Source organism: Drosophila mauritiana, unplaced genomic scaffold, assembly GCF_004382145.1.
Source record: "Drosophila mauritiana strain mau12 unplaced genomic scaffold, ASM438214v1 U_176, whole genome shotgun sequence".
NCBI classification, from domain to species: Eukaryota; Metazoa; Arthropoda; class Insecta; order Diptera; family Drosophilidae; genus Drosophila; species Drosophila mauritiana.
Window position 1 is genome coordinate 5,631 of NW_022881307.1, and position 23,640 is coordinate 29,270.

General features: G+C 39.9%; 1 pseudogene; it reads right to left on the reverse strand.

Annotated features, from left to right (window-relative positions):
- Nucleotides 1-726: 726 nt before the first annotated feature.
- Nucleotides 727-22,980, reverse strand: LOC117149219 (annotated as a pseudogene).
- Between the last annotated feature and the right edge of the window lie 660 nt (nucleotides 22,981-23,640).

A 23,640-nucleotide genomic window follows, 5' to 3' on the forward strand; every position in this document is an offset into this window, starting at 1 on the left:
TGACATTCCATCTCACAACGGGAGGCCCTCGAATGATGTCCTGGGCGAAGGGGTCTCTGAGCGGTGGCCCGAACTGAGGTCCTTTCTTTTTGAGGTCTTTGATTGCAGATACTTGGTAAATAAATATTGGCAAAACCAATGACTGATTGAAAGGACCACAGGACCACTTGGCACCAACTTCGACAATGCAGCAACTTGGTCTGCCGTTTCCGGAGTCCGAAGTCCGAAGTCCGGACATTTCGCCCAGTTTGCTTACCGACTCACCAAGTGCAATCAGAGCAATCTCACTGCTCTCTCCTATGTGAATAAATCACAATTACCGAAAGCAAAGCTCTCTGCAATAATTTCTGAGGTAAATCTCGGCAAAGTTTTTGTATCAATTTATTCAAACTTTTGAAATTTTTGTTCACGAGCTTACAACATAAATAGAATGTTTCGATGTTGTTTTGTGGTTGAATGGGGATGAAAGTAAAATGAAATGGGAAGGCTTATTCTACAAGGCACAACAATTTCCATACTTAGTAGTAGTGGTGATCCGGAACCTATTGTCAGTGAGGGAAGTCTAAGACTAAGTACTGGCTAAGATAGCGTAAGTCTACCCTTAAAACCTAGTAAAATCATAAGAAATAGGCACAGGAATTAATGTGAATTTAGAGGTCATGATAAGTCCCTTAATATAAGCCAAAAGCAATCACTACTTTAAGTTGGGATAGACAGATTAGATTTCAGCTTCCAACATAACATCACATTTTCTTCCTGTGTCGGGTAGACCCAAGAGAAGATCTTATCCCTTCTTGAACTTGAGCAGCAGGATGGTGAGTACGAGGAATACCAGAAACCCAGGAAGTAATGGAAATAACCCATTGTAGACGACGGGATTGTCGATGCCCCAGCCGCGTTGCAGAATGGATGCATTGATTCCGTGGTTTGGTGAGCGGCAGGAAGGTGTGAAGAACTGCAGAAGCGGGAAACATGCCCTCGATCGGCCAGATAATGCCGCACAACATAACGATGGGCAAGAAGGAGCCCATCGCCACATAAGTCGCAGTTCGCTCCGTGTCCACAGCACAGGAAATAACGAATCCAAAGCTCATGCCGCACAGTCCATTCAGGATGCAGAGTGCCACCACAAAAGCCATATGTTACCCCACCAAGGTAAGTTCGAAGAAGTAGAAGCTGACTATCAGGACGAAGATCGTCTGGCTCAGCATCACCGTGAACTGGGTGACCACCTGGGAGAGAAGGATCTCCGGACCCGTAATTCCAGCCACCAAGCAGCGCTCCAACATGCCCTCATTCGATCGATTAACATAGCTCCCGGAGGTAACAGCCACGGCCAAAAAGAAGATGATCGTCAGGATAACACCGGGAGCAGCAAAGTCTGTGAAGTTGGGATTGCGATAGCCATACACAGGATGCTGGAAGTCCACGGGCACACGTCCTAGTTTCGGATTCACATCACAGTCGCTTAGCATGTCGCCCACAAAGTTGAAGAATGTGTACTGGAGATCGCGGTACAGCAACTGTGAGATTTGTTGATCTAGAAAGAAGATATAAGCCATTAATTTCTCTTTATCTAATACTATTGTTATCTATTATATTTACTTGACCAGTCCATTCGTACTGCCAGGTCGGAGGACTCGATGGTTCCATCTTCTGCATACCGACCATCCTCCACGCGTTCCATCAGAGAGGCGGTATAGTTGGGTTGGATGACCAGGGCGGCCCAGGCTCTACCTTTCCTTACCTCTTCGAAGCCATTTCATCGTCGGTCACATATTGCTGCAAATGAAGTACAGACAATGTGTCAATAAAATGATTTCACTACACTTTAAGATAATTTTACTAAAAATCAAAATATGGACAGCTTTTATAGTTTTCTTGACATTTCCAGAAATATAAATCTATTGAAAATCGCAGACATTTCCATCTAAAATATCTAAGTGCTTTCGGGACTTCAGATGAGCAGCCGTGTCGGTGAACACCAGCAGTCAATCAAAAGCTCATTCAATTAGCTAAAAGTCATTGGCACCTGCCAGCAGACAGATACCAATGGCTGGGTATTGTTTTCGCCGTTGCTGTGCAATTAAAATCGGAGCCGTTGAATTATTGAGCAACGCATGTTCGCGATTCGAGGACTCGGCAGTCAGGACAGGATTCGGTGGTTCTGCCACGGACTTCCTTTCTTGGCAGCTTTGTGAGCTGTCTCTTTGTGCGTCCCGCTTCATTTCCTGTCGCATTGGTTTGCTGCATGTGGGGCGTTCTGTTGTAGCAACAATAAAGTAACTCCCCGTAATTAATGTGCGTACTTTGCGCCAGGCGATAAATTCAGCAAGGCAAACAAATCAACAACAAAGGAGAGGCGTTTTCGTTGCGTTGCGATTCGTTGCCTACTTTTTTGCGGACCCTGTTCTCCTTGTTGTCAACAATATGTTGTTTGTGTTATCTGTAACATTTCATTTCACTGTGAAATAAATAATGAACTGGAAGCGGCAACGGCAGCCACCAGAAAGTGGAGCAGTCCCAAGGATCTTGAGCTAGTTCCGGCAAGTGCTCACACATTTATTAAGTCACCATCGAACTGGAGGGGCGTAAAACTTTGCCTAAACTTTTGCGAGTCACTTATGTGCCACAACAGCCACAGGAATCACAATCACAGCCGAGGGAGAAAGGCCTGGCACAAAACCGAGGCTGCGTGTATTGGCATTTGTATTTGGGCTTAGCTCGGGCAATTTTGCGGCTTCGATCTGCAGTTATTTAACGAAAATGGCATAGGGACAGACGCCTCGCAAACAGGCGTGAAATTTACGCAATTGCCGTCTTAATGCTGCACACACATTCTCGATTTTGGGGCCAACACTGGAGTGTGTGGTTTAATTGGCCTCATTAGATTTGATGGCCAGAAAGGGATGTGTGCGTGAGTGCGGGTTTTGGCCAAACTATGTGGCGCAGAGTGGATTTGAATTCACCTGAACTAGAGATTCGGGTGGGTTTTACACTAGAGACCTGGAATAAATTATAATGCAAGAGCCTTGGCTACTGACAATCAAATTGTAGGTCCTGAACAACTTTTATGCTACTATTTAACCCAACTTCAACATTGTTTATGACAAACTTGAGCCACAAACTATGCGCAAATGAAGTCAACTTGGTCAGAAGCCCGACGCAAATGAGCTCGAAAGGAGCTGGGAGAAAAACTTTCCCCAGCTACCTTGGCAATTTTTGTTTCGACTTTGCCTTAACTTCGCTCATAAAATCTCTCTAGCTAGGGAAAAAATAAAGCCAAGGATGCACTTTCGAGCACTTTCTTCAAGTAAAAGCTTGTCGCTAATCAAGTACCATCAGAAGCGTAGTAAAAAAGGGAATCTAGCTGAAACAAAAATAATTGAAGACCTTTGATTAAATCAATTATTAAAATGCTTTGAATGCTCGAAGAGTTTAGAAAGCATTTTAAATGTAAGATTACTATTTGTATATTAAATGATTCTAAAAAGATACATATTATATATTACCTGAATACTACTACTCCTACCAGGATATCAAAGATTTTCTGCAACATCGAAAAGCATGAATTAGCCAGATTCTACACTAATGAGCTACATTTTCATGGTTAATGAACTTTTAATTAGAAGCAAGGACAACAGCCAACGACATCGGCTGACCACAATATGTTTTTAAATTTTCCCATAAATTAAGACTTCTTTTTCGGGCTCCCAGCCGTGGGGGAAGTTTCTAAAATTATTACTGCAACCATTAAGGGAGCTGCCTTCAGAAAATTGGGAGGTGGGTCCAAAATCACAAAGGGGCGTTTTAGTGTCGCCAAGACAAGGGTAAAGGAAATGCTTTTGATCTGGAAAAAACATAACCACAAGGCAAAAGGTCGGAAAAATTCAAGGGACAACAAGAATTATCGCTATAACACCTTTCAGTTTCGCTTTCTGAATACGAATAAAATTCCTAGTACCAAAAGTCACAAAAAATTACATTTTACAGCGTTAAACAAGTAATATGCAAATAAAAATCAATAATTCCCTATATTCCTATTCTATGTAATTATATTTAATTACTATAGGTTCAACAGCTGTTTTTCGCAGTCTGTTGCCTAGAAATTTCAAAGTCTTTTCGATTATACGTCAAACCCCTACTACACTACACGTAGCCGTCTTGGAAAAGTGGTATTGAAAAAACAGAAACGCCTGCGACTTCAGTACACAAGAAAAATTCAAATTTTCTTGACCTCCCCGTTAGGTGCGCCTGGAGCTTCAATCCTCCACAGGATTTGGGAAGGTAAGCTGGGGCAGGGTTTTAGCCAAGTGCTGATGGCACGTTGATACGCTGTTCATTGACCAAATTAACTTTGCTTCGTGCTCCCCCTTCTTTCGTTCTGGGTCTTTTGATGCGGCCTAAAGATACACGGTCGCGTATTATTTTTTCACCATTTTTCCTTTATTTTTTGTCCGAAGTTATACAAATTTAGTCTGATAGCCAGCGGTTTGGGGATGCTTTCAATTTCCAAAGGTAAAAGTTTTCTTCACAAATTGCCAGTTGAGGCATGCGGACGGTTGCTGGCCTTATTATTGCGGTCTTTATTATATTGTTATTTGAAATTTTCGAAAAGTTAAGGAGGTCACGGTCTGTTGGCGGGATAATTTGATGGGACATTGAGGTCTCAATGCTGATTTTGTTTTATTATCTTTCATCGGAACGCAATTGATTGTCGAAACGGATTCCGCGAAAGGACTATGCAGAAGAGTATCACCGAGTTCACCAGAAATTTACAACAATCCCGCTAAGAAGTTTCAATTTTACATGAATGCTGTGCAAACTAATCGTAAAAATACCCACACTCTCAACGCCTATTTACTGTTATTATGCTTATTATAGTGTCTAATGTAAAATGCATGGAATCATAAGCCAGGACTCGTGCCCTCGACCGAAACGAAACTCAAATTAGGCAACAAAAGCGACTTTGTTTTTGAAGCGTAATTTGCAATAAATTGCCACAAGCGGCTTTTCTTGGCCTCGGTAATACGGTTCTGCTCTGCCCTGGCCCACTATTTCTGGCCATCGCCGCCCATGGCAGGGCAGTAAATTTATTGATGATCTCGACCGACTGGCCTGTTGTTGCTGTGCCAAAGATAAGCAGCTGTAATTTGTGTTCGCCAACACCAAGGGCAACGGCCACATCGGAGGCAGAGTCAGTGCCAGCATCCTCTTCATTTTGCATCGAAGAAGGACCACGTGCAGGACCAGGAGCAAAATTGTTCGTTTGGTATAGAAAAGCAGCTTAATTATAGAAAAAATATCTAAGAAAATATATATGTATCTCCATCTATATATAGATATATGACTTTTAAGGTTTCTTCAATTTAAGTAATTTTTTATGTACATTTCGAACCATGTTCTAAAAAATGAACTTAACAATAAATGATTTGTTTTGTAGTTTGTAGTTTATATTATTAAGTTTTTAGGAACTTAAGATCCTCAAGATAGCCAAACTTTATACAGAAAATGGCCAAGTAGACAGCACTGTTTGGGCGATTTGGCCAAGACAAAGGAAAGTATATGGAGGGGGTGATTTAGGAGTGCGGCAGAGCAAAATGATGTGTGCAGTAGATTGAAGACCCGGCAGCACCAGCCTCCACTCGGGCCCAACAGGGGGAGCCACTCGGCTGTCCACACAAATTGAAATAAATTACAGGAGCGGCCGGCAGGGCGAACGTATTCGAATCGGGGGCTCTGAATATAAGCCACATGAGTGGTTATTGTAAAGTTCGCACTGCACAATTTAACCAAAAAGCCAATGACAGCTGATATTGCACCCCCGGGCTGGGAGCTGCATCTTCATCTGCATTTGCCACTGCTCATCCTCCGTTTCATCCTGGCCACTGTTCATGTCCTTCTGCTCCAGGCGGTTGCGAAAAGGGGGCGTTGGTGAAGTCGAGTAGGTAATTTGCATTGCACTCACCACAACCATGCTCTTGTTCTTGACCAGCATATCGAGATAACGGCAGCTCAGCATCGTCTGATTGCATCCGGTGTGCACTGGGCAGAATTGTTCCATAATCATTTCCCCGACATCTCGTGATTCGCCACGGCCAATTTGAGGCCAGTTGGATCATGGCCGATTGCGTAACAGAAGAGCAGTATCTGCACCACGGGCAGACCCACGATGAACAGCATCACCCTGCGGAAAAATCACCCAAAGATGGTTAACAATTGATGAGGACTAGTAAGCTCGGCTTATTATTATGCAACCCATGTATGCTGAGCTTGGATTGATGAAAAAGCGGGATTTGTTTGAAATAAATAATTCAAATGCATTCAAGTATTATAACTTTCAGTTATTTGTGCGCTGATATTTGATCATATACGGAACTTCATTACTCACCCACGTTGCGCATCATCCACAAGAAGTTTTTCCAGATGAGGGCGTGCAGGTGATGCGACTGCATCACATGTAGATTATACCAGAAGGATGTGGGTATTTCCTGGGGCGGTGGCAACGGTGGAGCTGCGGGCGCGGTTGTACTGATCGGGTCCCGAGCAGCAGACGACATTGAAATATTGTCACCGAACTCGCCGGAAATTTCGGCGGCATGCTGCTCATCGGACATGTCCAAGGCGGGATTAGAGATCGCCGGCACCGTAACCTGTTCCACGATTTCCTGAGCTATCGACGATCGGCGGCGTTTTCCCATGTTCTGCAAAACCGAGAGCTTCAGGAAGACATCTTCCAGCGAGTCGGCATTATACTGCTGACGCAGATAGTCCGGCGATTCCTCTGCCAGCATTTTTCCACCGCGCAATAGACCGATCTGAAAATTGTATAGATGATAAAATAAATAATTATAAAATAAAGTTTTATTAGAAAATATCCTCCAGCTAATGGCCTGGCTGCCCTTAGTAGCACATCCGAGTGTCCTCGAAATTAAGTTGAAATAGATTTGTGTAACATCCCTGTTTTGTCACTCAATTGATTTGGAGCGTGCTCTGGGAAAGTGTCGTCAAGCCAATTTAACTTTTCGACTTTGATGCGACTTGCCAGTCGTCCTTGTCCTTGTCCATGTCCGCGTCCCAGAATCTTTGTCAAAGTTTGCGCCCTCTATGCACATCCTATTCCTGTTCCTGGCGCTGTTGTTGTGGATGTGTCGATGAAGTTTTATCGACTACCAATGCTCGGCGTAATCCCTTGCTCACGCAACGTGCGGAAATTAACTTAATTGATTTCTGTGTCCGTACATGACCAGCCGTCATCCCCTTAGCCCCTCTGCGGGCGGAAAAGTTTGCCATGAAGAAGTCGCTGCCTGTTCATCAGTTCCACATCAAATGGATGGCTTCATTAGGCATGCACATGAGTGGGTTGGCTTCTGCAGGACCTCTTTGTACAGATTTTACGCCCGGATTTTTCCGAGTGCACAGGCAAATTCTATGCTAAATAAGCCACACTCGCACACATAGCTAACAAAGTTTTGCCACTTGATTTGGCTTCGTTCGGCTCCTGATTTTGGGCAGCAAGGAAGGAAATCACCCATTTCCCCAGAGCATGTTGTGTGTTTGGGCAATTCGACTGGCGACTGTCTTTTCGACTTCTCAGGGCCAATTAACGTCTTAATTGAATTGCAATGGCAAACTAAATTACGGTCTTCCTGGCGAGGCAGCCAATTGTAATTTTATTGGCCAACTATGTGATATGCATTATTATGACCGGCAATTTTGCATGCCATAAATAATTTTCCGTTCGCCTCGTGCCCGGCACGAAGAGGAAATTGAAAAATGCACATGATATTTATGGCTGGGTTCGTAGGTGGCACTTACTGGATGTGAGCGGGTTCGAAATTTATTCTAGAATATATGCAGCTGGCTAAATAAATCTTGGATGTTCATCTGAAATTCCCTAAATTTACATGGGATCTGAATTTTTTGGAAACATAAGGATGCTCGATGCATTTTCATTAGTGTTCTGCTTGTATAATATTAAATTTTCAATCTACAAAGCCACATTTGCTTACATACGTTATGATATTAGCAATAGACTTTTTTAAATCTACGTAAGCCTTTACAATTAGTTTCAACAGAATAATATGTGGATTGTTAATCCCCAAATCGTTCACGTTTTATACAACAAAGTACGCAATACTCACGATAAAATCCGTAAGCCTACAGTTTTTTATGCTACAGTTCTTGCAGCTTAATGCTTAATGGCACGCCACGTGCAACGTAGCATTAAAGTGGCAATCAAAGCGGTTGAAACACATCAACACTTCATCAGCGAACGGAAAACCAGTTGGTAATGATATTTTTTCTTGGTTATTGTGTATCTCCCGTCACTCATCAGCTTTAGCAATTATTCAACTGTCCATTTGCATTTCGGTTGTGTCTTTTTTTTGAGTTGGCTGCTCAAAGGCAACATGCGGAAAATTACGCGACAAACAATAAGGATAAAAACGGAAAAACGGCAGCAATACAAGAGGAAATGCAACAATATCAACTATTAAAGGCGCACCAGGAGGGAATTCGTGGGCTCCCTCCCCCCCCGTAAACGCTGAAGTGGAGCACTCGTAACAATATATCCATCACATAATGTTACGCTCCCTGATTTCATTTATTAGAGCAGAAAGTGCTGCATGTACAACTGGGGACAGTCGCAGGCGAAGACACGCCCCTGTGTCTTTGCTGTGTGGCCATGTGGCGTATACGCGATTCTCTGCTTTTTTTTTTCCTGGCTTTCCTCTTTTTTTGTTTCAACTGCTTTCTTTTTTCCTACGCTGTTATTTTCTTTTTTTTTTTGGGCCAACCAACAATTTCCCCAGAGCCAAAGGCAAAGGCAGCAGTGCTGACATTAAATTTGGGGAGCAATGTCTGTCAAAAAAAGTGAAGCGCTGCACTTTGTTAGGAGTGAGCAACTAGAAACCATTTGAGATTCTGTTGTGTGGGACGAGTTGGTTGACCTCGTGGTTTGCTGCTGGGTGGGAAGGTTGAGTGGGTGCTTGTGGACTAGAAACAACGGTACTGCAGGCGTTGAGGCTTGTCATAATGCGGACCTCACTTTGATGTGGGTTCCAATGTCACCGTAGGTGTTACATTTTTGTTGAACAGAAGCCAAAAAATATTCTGTATTAATGCAATTAAATTAAAAATTGTTTTTCAGCAGGAATCTTGAACAAGAGTTAAAGAGTTACTTTATTAGCTCTAAAGAAAAATAAAGTGTGCACATTTGTATTAAACATCGTTTACCATAATAGGATTACTTTACAAGGCAGAAACTTGTAAACTGCCAATAAAGTTGTTATTGTTATTTAAAGAAAGCAGCATTAATGAGCAAAGTTACATTTACCACAAAAACCAAATCCTTCTGTGGCCCATTTTGCTGGCTTACAGGATTGCTCTTCAGCTGCTATTAAAATATAACAACACCTCGACGCTTAAGTATTTCATATTTTTGTGATAAATACATCTATATTTAAAACCTTTTACACATTAAACTTTTATGTAAAAAATGTTTGGGCAATTGTGAAGACGATGCCGCAGAAACGGTTTATGCTGCATATGTGCAGAATACCCCCAATCGCATACCGGCAAACACGTACAAATTTTTAATGTCCATAAATATTTTTCAATTAAAATAAAACTTTTAATCTCTGCATCATACAAATAACAATAACCGAATTTAAGCACGGCAAAGTTTTAACAACACTCTGGGATGCAGTCGTAAATGCATTTTACGATTATGTTTAATGCCCCTGCTTTTGTTTGAGTGCATCCTTGCTGCAGCAGTAGAATCAAAAAAACTAATAGCTGTTTTTGCCACCATGCTGCATATAGTTTTTATTGCCACATGAAATTTCAGCTTATAAATTGCCAGCAGGCAATAATCACTTTAAAGCCCCTGTTTTTAAGGTGCTTCTGGCATTGGGGTGGGAAATAGATCAAGTGCCATGTAGGTTTCCACTGAAGTGGTTCACTCAATCAGGCTCCTGGGCAGTTAAATTTATGTGTCTGTCTGTGCTGCATTGAGCTCTACTTTAGCAGATATTGGCTGAGGGAATCCCATTTCGGGCACGCAATTCTGTTGACTCAACAGAAAAAATTGGCCAAAACAAAGGCAGCAAGGAAACAGAGACTACACAAGGAAATCCAGCAGAAAAACTCTACGGCGAACTCCACGTGACGTGCAGAATTGGCGAAAAATATGTGCAGATAACTACCTTGGGCCAAGTTGAACTGAAGACTTGTCCTCTTCTGTCCCGGACTCGACTTGAGCTGGCCGAAGCCAAAGCGTGCCACGAAAAAGTGACAAAGCTGAAAAAGCAATTTGCTGCCGGCCATAATACTCGTACACCGAAAGGAAATACCAAGAATGAGGTTTTCATCCGTATGGTCTTTTTAAAATACTTTGAAATAACCTTTCATGTGTTCAAAAACGTACTTATTCAGATAGTACTTGAAATATGGGCGTGTCAAAAAATGTTGAATTTTTTTCCAGTGATTTCTTCCTGTTAGCCAGCTCAGGCGTGCACAATCTAAGCTGAGACCCGTTTGCTGTTCCATTTGAGCTGAGCTGCGAGGCCAACACGTGTTCAATATGAGCAATTAAACACTGTCACCAGAAGTTACACAGACACAACAACTTCTCATTCCGCTCCGCGTGGTCGTGGTCCCAGGGGCTTTGCATATAAGGACGTAGTAGGGGAACTTCTTCCGCAAGTTGGTTTTTTATAGAACCCATAAACCATAAATTTGGTCCAACAATTCGCATTAAATTCACATTTCAACGCCTGACGCTCGGATTAACTTGGCCAGAATACCTCGTTTTCGATCCTTCTGCCTTGTTTTATGGACTTGGACTGCGGCTCAGTCGATTGTTTTGCTTGACACCCAATCCCAGTGCGATTCCCAAGTGCCAAATGCTGAATGCCGATTGCCCGCAAACAAAGGCGAGTTTTCTATTCCTGCCAGTGATTTTGTTTATTGGCCATAACTCTTTACCGCAATGACTTTCGGCGGCAGAGCGGCATGACAACGGATTCCCATCCGGCGCATCACATGGGGGGTATGGTGTTTACTTACGAAAGGGTTGGGGCGGATTTGGGGTGGCGGTAACGTGTTGTCAATTGCTGGCAGCGGCACAGCATGTGAGCCATTTAACACCGTGAATGTCCTTAAGGGTCAAGTGGTGTTAGAGAGATCAAGCCCCAGAACTGTCTGATTGTTTCCATAATCGGGGAATCGGACCCAAAAGGCTTTGATTTGAATTATGTGTAATAAAGAGGATTTAATGTGTAAATAGGTATTTTGCCAAAAATATATTTTCAAACTAATAAATATTCTCTGCACATGTTGCTGATTAATAGCTTCTTGCCTCAATCAATCATTTCTGTCGAATCGATATATTGATTCGCAACCCAAATGATTAACTTAACTTTAAAGCATGTCCAAACAAAATTATTAGAAAAAACATCTTCAGCTTTAATGCTTTTTTAAAGGTGGATCAATTTTTTTTAGGCCTCTACCACTATGATATCATGTAATCAAAACCACTTTTTCAATGCAATCGAAGAGTTAAGCTATACAATTATGATCAGAATTTGATAAAATTTGTAATATATTTTGTAATATGAAATTTTTCTTAAAGTCAGCCATTGATGAATATCTTCTTCCACCCTATCAATCAAATTAAACGGGCCCCTTGTAGAGTGTCTCTAGTGTCGATCTTGGGCCCAATTCACACTTTCTTCACCGCTCCCCACATCAATCTTTTCCAGAGTGTTGTCATTGATATATTCATGCATCTCACACTCCACTTGAGCTTGCGTGTGTGTCTCTGTGTAAGGATTCTGTTTGTTTTATGTGTGCATATCCCGTGCGTGTTGCCAAGTATCTGTATCTCAGCCTGTCGCTTTGGCCGTGTATCTATCTGTCTATCCAACTGTCCATTGTGATGGGCGTTTGTTTGCGAGCTTTGTCACGATTTATTCTTGTATTTTTTCCACGCCTGAAAACGCCAGAGTTCATTGTTTGCTGCACGCATTAAATGACTAGCGCAGTTATATTTTCCTATACAGATCTCATCTGTTCCGCTGGTGTGGCATTAATAAATCTGAAGTAAATTTTTGCAATGTGTCTCGCTCGGAAATGCGTCGTAAATCGTGCCACGGCCATGGGTCAACAGAGAAGACAGCCGTCAGTTATATTGTACTCCTCGGCTTTCCTCTTTTGGCCATTCATTTTTTTTATTTTCGGACAGGACACGGATTTGTTGCAGCCGGCCGCAGGATACAAATTTGCCAAGGGGCAGGCGGAAGCACTTAGCGCCGCATGTTGACAGCGCTCGCCGGAGCTGATAGCTGAACTTTCACCTTGGCAGTGGCAGCATAATATTGCTCATACGCCGCATATTACACATGGATGTGCTGGCTGATCATAAATCACCCGGATGAACAATGCGTGGGCGCCAAGAGCCATTGACACTTGCTTGCCACACAGCGCCACCGAAATCCCTTCGTCCCCACCCGCTTATCACTTCCCCGGAAATCCTCTGACTACTTACCATATGTGCCTGGGCACACTCGTCGATGTAATGCGTGGTGATTATCACAGTCGTGTGACCATTTTTCGTAATGTCCACCAAATGATCCCAGATGCTGCAATCAGGAAAATGAAGAGTTAATCAGTTGCAAATGCAAATTGTGCACAGTGTGTGCACAGCACGTATTAAAATAAATATATGAAGCTGAAGCTTCAGTGGAAAGTACATCAATTTAGTCCCAGTGTACCACCATTTAGTTCTGGACTCACCTCTGACGCAAAACGGGGTCCACACCCACTGTGGGCTCATCCAGGATGAGTAGCTCTGGCTCATGGAGCAGAGCCACTGCCAGACTCACTCGCCGCTGCTGGCCACCACTCAGATTCTTGACAAATTTGGAGGCATTTGGCAAATTGAGTAATTTGAGAAGGAATTCTGTACGATCCTCGATGTCGCTTTTGGACATGGCAGAAATGATGCCGAAGTAGATTAAGGTCTCATGCATCGTGAACTCGCCATAAAGGGCTATCTCCTGCAATAAACCAAAATTGGAATCCGGATGTTATAAATTTTCAACAGCTGAACACCATTTCCTCCTAAAAACACAGCCCACTTTCCGGCTTCACTGGTTTATGACACCACTCCACTATTCCCAACAGATTTCAACGAAGAATGCCAATTTGACTTGTTCCAGACCACAAATATAACATATGCTTTTAACTGAAGAATATAATAATTAAGCCCAAAGGCCGTATTTAGAATTTTCATTAAATATTTTCAAGTTTAACAATACCATAATTTATGTTTTTATATTTACTCAAGGGAAAAAAATATCTAGCTTAAAATTGACCCCGCTGTTGCTTAGACAAAACTAAATTAAGTACAGTTGAGTTATTCCTATGGATTGCGAAATTAAAAGTGTAAAATCCCAAATAAGAAGACTTTACTCGTTGAGTTTTTGTAAGAAACTGCTTTTATTTGGAAATATCTTCGGTTTAAATAGGTGACATGAGAATCGCATCTTAAAGTAAATGGCCTACGCAGAGGCCTAAGTAAATAGTCCCCGCCTTATCGAGGTCCCATGCTCGGGCACATCTGCCTATCTTGAGCGGCGAGGACCTTATCTGTGGTCTCCCACTAAGGGACTATTTTAGGAGGCGGGGAACGATCTCAAGTGACTGACTCATGTGGTGTGCACATGTTTTTGAGCAATGCACCCATGTCGCCTTAGATAACAAAATCCTAAATATAATTTATCGCTCTCGATTCATTTACATAAGATATGAACGGAGCCCAAAATTGTAAGTCTTTAAATATATTCGTGTTCATGTGTGAACATTCTGCCAAAGGGCCAGCAAAGCTGAGATGTACATTAGTATATTAGTTGCATTTATAACAGTAGTGGACTGTATTTATTTGATATATGTTCATTTATTTTGCAACTAAGATTTCAATGGGCCTAGTTTTTCTGGCTTTTAATTTTATTGGATTACAATTATGGTTTATATTATTTTTAATTCAACAATTTGTACTCAATTAACTTATTTTAAACATTTTGCTTTTTCTATGTAGAAGTACATTTTCTATTAAACAACGATATAGTGGACTGTATATTTTTATTTGTTATATTATTTTATTGTTTATTTACTATTGATATTTATAGTACTGGCAACGGACCTGCAAAGGTTATTGCTTGCATTCTTTGTTGCACAGCACATTCCGTATGAAATATATTATTAATATTATCATTAGTATTAAGGCAATAATTAATCCAGCATGTCCGGAAATATGATGGAAATGTAAATCTTTCAATTTTTGATGGTTCTCTTTCATAAATTTAATTTCATTATTCAATCGTTCAAATTCCTCAGTATGATTTAATATTGATAGTTTCAGCGGATCCCAAATAATCTTCGGCACTTCACTAACTTCTCCTATATAAGGTGTTGATAATAATTCTTCACTTTCGGACTGAATGTTATGGTGGGCAACTAGAATTTTATCGTCGGTTCTTGCCGTACAATATGGCGCAATGCTTAAAACTCCTTGCTGAGGCAAATCAAACAATTCAATTTGAGAGCCAGTACATTGCAGACGGACTTTTGAATTCGCAGGAACCTTACCTGAGAATATTTGTATTTAGCCTACCGTGATTAATATCAATCAACAGGCTTATAATGCCTGCTTGAATTTTTTCGCCTTCTTCAATCAATGAGTGTAGCTGTTTCGTAATCATAAAGAATTTTATTGATTCCTTATAAACATAATAATTTTCTTTAAGAACTTCTGTCATGTTCTCAATTCTTATTTGCATACTTCTAAAATTGGAGTTAACATCTTCTGTTGTTCTCTTTAATAGATTAGAAGTTGAATCAACCACAGATGTTTGTTTTTGAATTAGTTTATCAAGGTTGTTCTGGTTATCTAACAAATTCTTCATATTTTCTTCTAATTGCTCTCTATCATCTTCATCCATTATACCAAATAAAATATGATACAAGGAACCCATAAATTCGAAAGGAGCACGCTTGCTTCTAGATCTAGACTGCATCATAAACAATTTATTGTTTTCTTCAAGTTCCGATAACTGACTTTGCATATTATCTAAGACTAGACTACATTGCTCTTCAAAGCTATGAAGTCTTTCGCAAACTTTCCTCATACTTTGTATAAGCGCATTACCCTTTGTTAACATTTTAAAATATGGATCCATTTTATAATAGATAACCAAATTCCAAGAAGTACTCACAATCTCAACATCTCCTAGCGGGTCTAGATATATTGCTGAGGTTTTATTTATTTTGTCTATAGAATATCTTGGTGCTATATCTTTAGGTAATGCGCTAGAAACTTGACAACTTAACACAAACAACAACATTGCCATAATGATTCCGATCTTGGACATTCCCGATGTCGCTCTAGTTCGTCTTTTTGGCTCTTGGTCAGCCTCATTTTTGTCAACAGACTTTATTCCTTCCAAGGGACAAATTTTAGTAATGGGTCTAGTGATATATCCTTCCTGCATCTTTACTTTAGCCACTCGGACCTTATCATCATTCCCCTTATGCACCTTTTCCACCTTTCCTAAAGGCCATCTTGCAGGATGACAATTCTCATCCTTCAATAAAACTATTTGCCCTTCTTCTATATTAGGAATTTCCTTTTTCCATTTATTCCTTTGCTGGAGCGTATGCAAATATTCACTTTTCCACTTAACCCAGAAATCTTTCTTCATTTTTTGGATAAGTCTCCACCTATCCAAATTTCCGATTTTTTCATCTTCCATTGGTTCGACTATTTCTAAAGGTGGTCTTCCAATTAAAAAATGACCTGGTGTTAAAACTTCTTGTTGGTCCTTCTCACTAACTATAGTGTATAATGGCCTTGAATTTAAGCATGCTTCTATTTGACATAAAAGAGTTGACATTTCTTCGTAAGTCAAAATAGTGTCGCCGATTATACGCTTTAAATGGTATTTCATTGACTTAACTCCAGCTTCCCAAATACCTCCGAAGTGAGGTCCTGCCGGGGGAATAAAATGCCAATCAATCCTGTCCTTTTCAAGCTGCGCTGCAATCGTTATATTTTCTTGTATTGCATTAAATAACTCTTGATCTAATTTTCTTGCAGCTCCTACAAAATTTGTTCCGTTGTCTGAATAGATATTGGAACATTTTCCCCGTCTAGCAATAAATCTTCTGAGTGCTGCTAAAAATGCGTCTGAAGTTAGATCGCTTACCATTTCTAAGTGTATGGCTTTGGTGGCCATGCAAACGAATACAGCAACGTATCCTTTAAATGTTTTTTGGCCACGATTTTTTGAACATTTAACATAATAAGGACCTGCGTAATCTATTCCAGTATTAAGAAACGGGAATGTCATCGTCACTCTATATTTTGGCAAGTTACCCATTATTTGCTGAGCTGTATTTTGTTTATACCTTGCACACGTTACACATTCTCTTAAATACTTTTTCAACGAATTTTTCAACCCGAAAATCCAATACTTTCTTTGGATATAGTTTCGCATTAGGTTTATCCCTCCATGCAATGTTTCCTTATGAGCATTTTTTATTAATAAGCTTGTTAGGTGGCATTTTTCTAAAATGATTGGATGTTTAACATTAAATTCTGCATTGGAATTTTGCAATCTTCCTCCAACTCTTAGAACCCCATCCTTGTCCAAAAATGGATTCAATGACAATATTTTATTATTTGTCTTGATTTCCTTTTTGATTTTAAGGCACTTTATCTCTTGCCTAAACTGGTATTCTTGTTGTTTCTTAATAACAATTGTTTCCGCTATTCTTATCTCCTTTACTGAAATAATTGATGAATAGGCTTTATTTCTTGTTTTCATCTGCACGAATCTATTTATGTATGCTATTATACGTATAAGTTTTTCTATACTGGAATACCTTTCTATTAATTCGTAAATAGGATCATCTATTTTGTCATTTAATACCGTATTTATTAAGACAGGTTCTTCTACAGACTGCTGCCGAGGCCAAAGTTCTTTTGGGTCTGCTAGCCATTTCGGACCTTTCCACCAAAAATCACAGTTGATCAACTGGTTAGAATCCACTCCCCTGGATGCTAAATCTGCTGGATTATCCTCTGACTTAACATGATTCCATTCAGTATTTTTTAATTTCCGAATGTCATCCGTTCTTCTTTTTATAAATTTGATCTTACTTTGACCACTGTTAATCCATGCTAAGGTAATCGTGGAATCACTCCAAGCATAGATCTCCATTATATTGTCAATTGATCCTTTTAGTCTTTGGATTAATTCACTAAGCAGGTGAGCTGCACACAGCTCGAGTTTGGGAATTGTCTTCCTATTTTTTATAGGGTTGACTCTACTTTTGCTAGCTATTATATTAACATGAGGTCCTACTTTAGCATAGACTACTGCAGCATATGCTTTTTCGGAGGCGTCCGCAAATCCGTGAATCTGAATGACTGAAGAACTGTTTGAATTAATCCACCTTGGGATTCGAATATTCTCTAACAATAATAAATTTTCTTTATATTTTTCCCAATAATTTTTATCTTCTATGGATAATTCCTGATCCCATTCACTTTTATTTATCCAAAGTTTTTGAATAAAAAGTTTTCCTGAAACCGTGACTGGTGCCAACCATCCTAACGGATCAAATATTTTTGCTAGCGTTGATAACACAACGCGCTTATTTATATTTTTTGATTCATCATTACAATTTACGCTGAACTTAAATAAATCATTTTGAGGTTCCCATTTTAGTCCTAAAGTTTTAACACATTCATTTTCGATAATATTGAGAACCTTATTGTCCCCTGTGTCCTCCACAGTGGTTAATATTTTGGAATTGTTGGAAATCCATTTCCTTAAGTTGAATCCAACTTTCTGCAATTCATGGAGAATTAATGTTATTAATTTATTAGCTTCTTCTACCGAATCAGCTCCAGTCATTAGGTCATCCATATAGAAATCATTCCTAATTATTGCACTAATAACTTGGTTTTTACATTTATCTGCAATATCTACCAGAACCCTGGTAGCCAAATATGGTGCAGATGCAGTTCCGTAAGTGACTGTGGTTAATTTATATGTTTTAATTTTTTCTTTTGGAGAATTTCTCCATAAAATATATTGATATTTTTGATCATTATTATCTATTTTAATTTGTCGGTACATCTTTTCAATGTCTGCCGAAACAACAAATTCCCATTTTCTCCATTTAATAATAATGTCAAAAATATCTTTTTGAACTCGTGGCCCAACCCACATTATGTCGTTCAAACTTTTGTTATTCGTAGTTTTTGCTGAAGCATCAAAAACTACTCTCAATTTGGTCGTAAGGCTTGAATCTCTAATCACTGCCTGGTGCGGTAAAAAATATTTGCCTTCATCACTCACTTCAATCATGTGTCCTAAATCCATGTATTCATTCATGAATTTAGTGTAGTCAACCTTAAGTTTTTCATTTCTTTTTAGTTTTTTCTCCAGATTCATGTAACGAGCTATCGCTTGTTTCTTTGAATCTCCTAAGGTGACATCCTCCTTGAATGGAATTGACACAATGTATCGCCCATCTGAATCTTTTTTTGTCGTTTTGATAAATTTATTTTCACAGATTTCAGACTCGATATCATCTTTTTCTTCTTCTTCCACTTCCCAGTAGCGATCTAACTCTTTTATTTCTATTGTTGTGGCTACAATGGTTTCTTTTCCTTTGGATTTTTTACATCCAGAAACTATCCACCCGAAATCAGTTTTTTGCCCAAGGAGACCGTCTATTTTTATAACTCCATTTTGCAGAATGTGAGTATATACGTCTGCTCCAATGATTAGATCAATGCGACCCGGTTTATTAAAATCGGGGTCGGCTAATCTAAAGTTCTTCCATTTTTTCTGATCAACATTAATCGTGTTGACTGGAAGTGCCTTCATAAGTTTTGGGAGAATAATTGCTTCAATTTCTAAATTTTTCGGAGAATTTCTTATCGAAATAACCGCTTTGTGCTTGGAGATGCACGTTCCTGTGGAAGATACTCCACTTATTTCAGTATGAGACCGAAATTTTTTCAATTTTAGAATCTGTGCAGACTCTTCTGAAATAATTGTGCTTTGAGAGCCACTATCAATCAATGCTCTTAATTGTTCAAAGCCTCCATACCTCGACTTTACTTGAATCAAGGCCGTGGCCAACAAGGCTTGACCTGTTGTTCTACACGTATTCACTTTTTCTGGATTATGACCTGCAAAGTGAAGTAACGTGTGGTGAGGTTTACGACAAGTCGAACAAAGCTGCTCGCTTATACATTTTTTACCAAACGGATGCCTCAGACATCTTAGGCAAATCCCATTTTTTCTTACCCAGTCAGACCGTTCTGCTGGATTCATTATTTTAAATTTATGGCATTGAATTAAATAATGCCCTGGTAGTTTGCAATATGCACAATTGTCACTATAATTTTTATTCTTGTTATTATTAATCATTTTCTTTACAGGTTTTACTTCCTGTGAGAATGATGATATAGAATTGAGCCTTTGCTCTAAAAAGTCCATGACATCAGAAAGTGCCTGTATTTCTTTTGTCTTTTTAACATGGCTTTCATATAAATTGAGTGATTCTTTATTGAATTTCCGAAGAATTATGTGAGCGAAAATTGCATCCACATCTTCTGGTAATTGTGCCTTTAATTTTATAATATAAATTGACTCGTTAATCGTGTCAATAAATGTCTTTATTTGCTTATTGGATTCTAAATTTAAATTTGGCATATCCATAAGCCTATTCATATGATCTGAGAATATGTTTCTTTTATTCTCATATCGCTTGGTCAAAAACTCCCAAGTGGCTTCATAATTTTCTCCAGAGCCGAGCAGTAAATGAGTAACCACATTTCTGGCTTCTCCTTTTAATGCTGACTTTAGATAATTAAATTTGAGAGAAGGACTGAGATCCTCTCTCACATGTATGAGCTCTGTAAAGAGTTCATTAAAAAGATCCCATTCTTTGGAATCACCAAAGAAAGTGGGAATCTGTATTTTAGGCAGGGTTGGTAACTCCTCCGCCTTAACAACCGTCGACATTTCAGCTTTATTTATTGTGCCACTGAGTCGACTATTAATGGCTGTAATAATATTTTGTTTGTCAAATTCAAGTTCGCTAATTTCTTCTTCGAATAGCGAGCTCTCAAAATGACTATTCACCTGTTCAATCAGGTTATCTATTTTATGCCATAAAAATTCAATTTTATTTTTCCTTATTTTAAGGAAATCTGGACTACTGTCTATTAGTTTAGACGTATCTTCTAGATATACTCGAAATTGGCCAACATTATTTCGAAATGCCTGCTCTACTTTTAAAGCGTTGTTTTGTGCTATACCCTCTTTTTCAGGGTGACCACACATTTCAAGGTTTAATGTAGGGGGAGGGTTTGATTTAGGGACAGTGTTTGATTTAGGGAAAGTGTTTTCTACCGACTCGCCCTTAATTTTTTCATTTTTATTTTTAATTTTTTCTAACACCATCATTATTAAATCATACTGCTTCGCGTTAAAATATTCATGATCGACAACGCCGATCTTTAACAAATTGCTATGATTAGCAATGAAACATTTTTGAAGCTCATTTAATTTTAGAATTTCTACATCTGTTAATGTTGGTTTTACTTCCAACTTTCTAATTTCCAAAATAATTTCGGACTGCTTCTTAAGGAATTGAATAGTCTTTTCTGACATCATTTTGAAAATTTTTTGTAATTTCTTAATATATATAGTACGTGTATATGTATTTTATATGTATTTATATATATATGTGTGTTTGGATAAACAGAAAATTCTTGTTTTGACTTAGCTGATGTCGTTGTTGTTGCTGCTGCTGTTGCTGCTGTTGTTGCTGCTGTTGCTACTGCTGTTGCTGCTTCTGCTGCTGCTGTTGTTGCTGCTTCTGCTGCTGGTAGAGGCTCCTTTGAATTTGACTTCCTTCTCTTCTTTAAGGCTCCGTCGATGTTTAAAGATGATTTTTTTTTTTTTTTTTATTTGGCACGTTCTATTATTTTTGTAGTCCAGTCAGATTTTTTGTTTTTTAGCCATTTATTTCGGCATTTATGCTCTTTTGGCATATACACTGCACTCTATTTATGAGCTGATTTAATGCTATTAGAGCATTTATAAGGCACTGTTTTCAGGCACTTTTTATTTAATTTATGCTCTTATGGCATATACACTGCACTCTATTTATGAGCTGATTTAATGCTATTAGAGCATTTATAAGGCACTTTTGTTATGCACTTTTTAATTTCACAATTGCTGATGTATGGCCTCAAGCACGCCTTACCACAATTTATAATGGTACACAAAGCAACCTTTAGCTATAGACTATAAGGTGCTTGTTTTAAAACATAAAAGATTCTTTTGTATCTTTTTGCTTTTTATATTTATACTCTGTTCCTTACCTTTGGTAGGGGGAAACAAGAGTCACTTATTTTTGCTACCTTTAGCTGTAAGATGCTTAAAGGAGCTGGCCTTTCTCTGAGTTCCTTACCTTTGGTAGGGGGAAACTGCAGAGTCGATTAAAGGCTCGATTGACCAAATGTAAAATCCCAAATAAGAAGACTTTACTCGTTGAGTTTTTGTAAGAAACTGCTTTTATTTGGAAATATCTTCGGTTTAAATAGGTGACATGAGAATCGCATCTTAAAGTAAATGGCCTACGCAGAGGCCTAAGTAAATAGTCCCCGCCTTATCGAGGTCCCATGCTCGGGCACATCTGCCTATCTTGAGCGGCGAGGACCTTATCTGTGGTCTCCCACTAAGGGACTATTTTAGGAGGCGGGGAACGATCTCAAGTGACTGACTCATGTGGTGTGCACATGTTTTTGAGCAATGCACCCATGTCGCCTTAGATAACAAAATCCTAAATATAATTTATCGCTCTCGATTCATTTACATAAGATATGAACGGAGCCCAAAATTGTAAGTCTTTAAATATATTCGTGTTCATGTGTGAACAAAAAGTTTTCCCTCTTTTCTTTATGAGTGGGCAAATGTTTTCTTTTGTGCATTCACCATTTTATTGCGTTGATTTAATTTAGTCGCCTCTGGCGTGGTATAATAAAAAGCACATGAAAAATTGAGTAGCTTCCAGGTGGAAAATGGAAGGTAGGAGGCGCAGTTTGGGCGAGGTCAACTCACCTGTGGCATATAGCCAATCCGGGGTCCAGGCACTCCGGAACCCCGAGATCCGGGTCGTCCGCCGAGCACCCAAATCTCGCCAGAATTAAGGCGACGTCGTCCGACGATGCAGCTGAGCAGCGTTGTTTTCCCGCATCCAGAGGCGCCCAGGAGACCGTATCTGCAATTGCACACGGTTAGTTGAGCTTAAATTCGTTTTTATAATGAGCTAAGATAAAAACGTATGCAGATGTGGCTTATATGCAAGATTCGCCCAAAAGTAGTATTTAGTATTTAAATTATAGTAGTATAATTTAAAATAACATTTTGCTAAAGCCAATACTTGTTCTTTAGTAATCTTTCTATGCATTCAATATATCGTAGAAGTGAAGTGCTGTCTTTTCCTTTTCCCTTTATTCCCATTCAAATTCGAAATCTCCTTGGAATTCCCAGGTTAAATTCCTTTGGATTGTGAGGAAGGATAATTACAAGTAAATCTGTAAATTCCGGCAGTGGGACCACTAGAAAAAGGGCAAAGCTATCGGAAAAATTCAACTGGCATTGGAGCTGCATTTAAGTTGGGCCCAAAAGGAGGCCAGAACACTGCTGGTCAGATAGTCGGATATTTTTCGGGCAAGGAGTCGCCCGTGTGTGCATGCCGCTCAAATATTTTAAGCACTCACACAAAGACTCAGCGGCAGGTGCACTTGCCCACACAGATACAAGCCAACACACTCACACACACATACAGCCTCACTTTCAGAGGCACAAGGATGAAAAGCATCAGGTGAAAAATCAACTGTGAATAGTTTTGCAAAAATATTCAGGCGCAAAAAGTTTCATTGCTCGGTGCACGGTATTCTCTGAGCGCTCTCTTAGTGCCCAAAACCCCTCTTTTTCCCTCCGCCTTGCAAGCGCCCATTTTCCACCCCATTTTCCCAGCGCTCTTGTCGTATAGCCCACATTTTCCACCCACACTATCTTCATGTGTTCAGGTTCAGGTCGGTGTGGTATGTGCGCCGCTTATCTCGTGTGTGGAGGAGCTGTTGCAAAATATATTTAGGGAATGTTTAGCACAGCTTAGCGCGCCAGTCAGCCTCCGCCCACCGCCCACCTACCACCCCCTAGACGACCTTACCCAAGTTGGCGTATTTTTTATTACGTGCGCAGCGCGCGAGTTTAGAAAATTGTTGGTCTGGCAGTTGGCAGTTAGATGGCGCAGGGGTCAGGGGTCGAGCGGTACTAGGGTCGCGGTTTGAGGTCGGTTAAGGTGTGCAGGCGGGTGTGCAGGCGGGTGTGCAGGCGGGTGTGCAGTTGTGTGTTTAGCCATGAATAACATGCAGGTCGATTGCAGGTGGGGGAGAAAGAGCCACACTTGTATAAGCCAAAGCCAAAGCAAAAGCCAAAGGGGTAAATAAAAGCACAGTCCTGGTCGGTCCAGCTT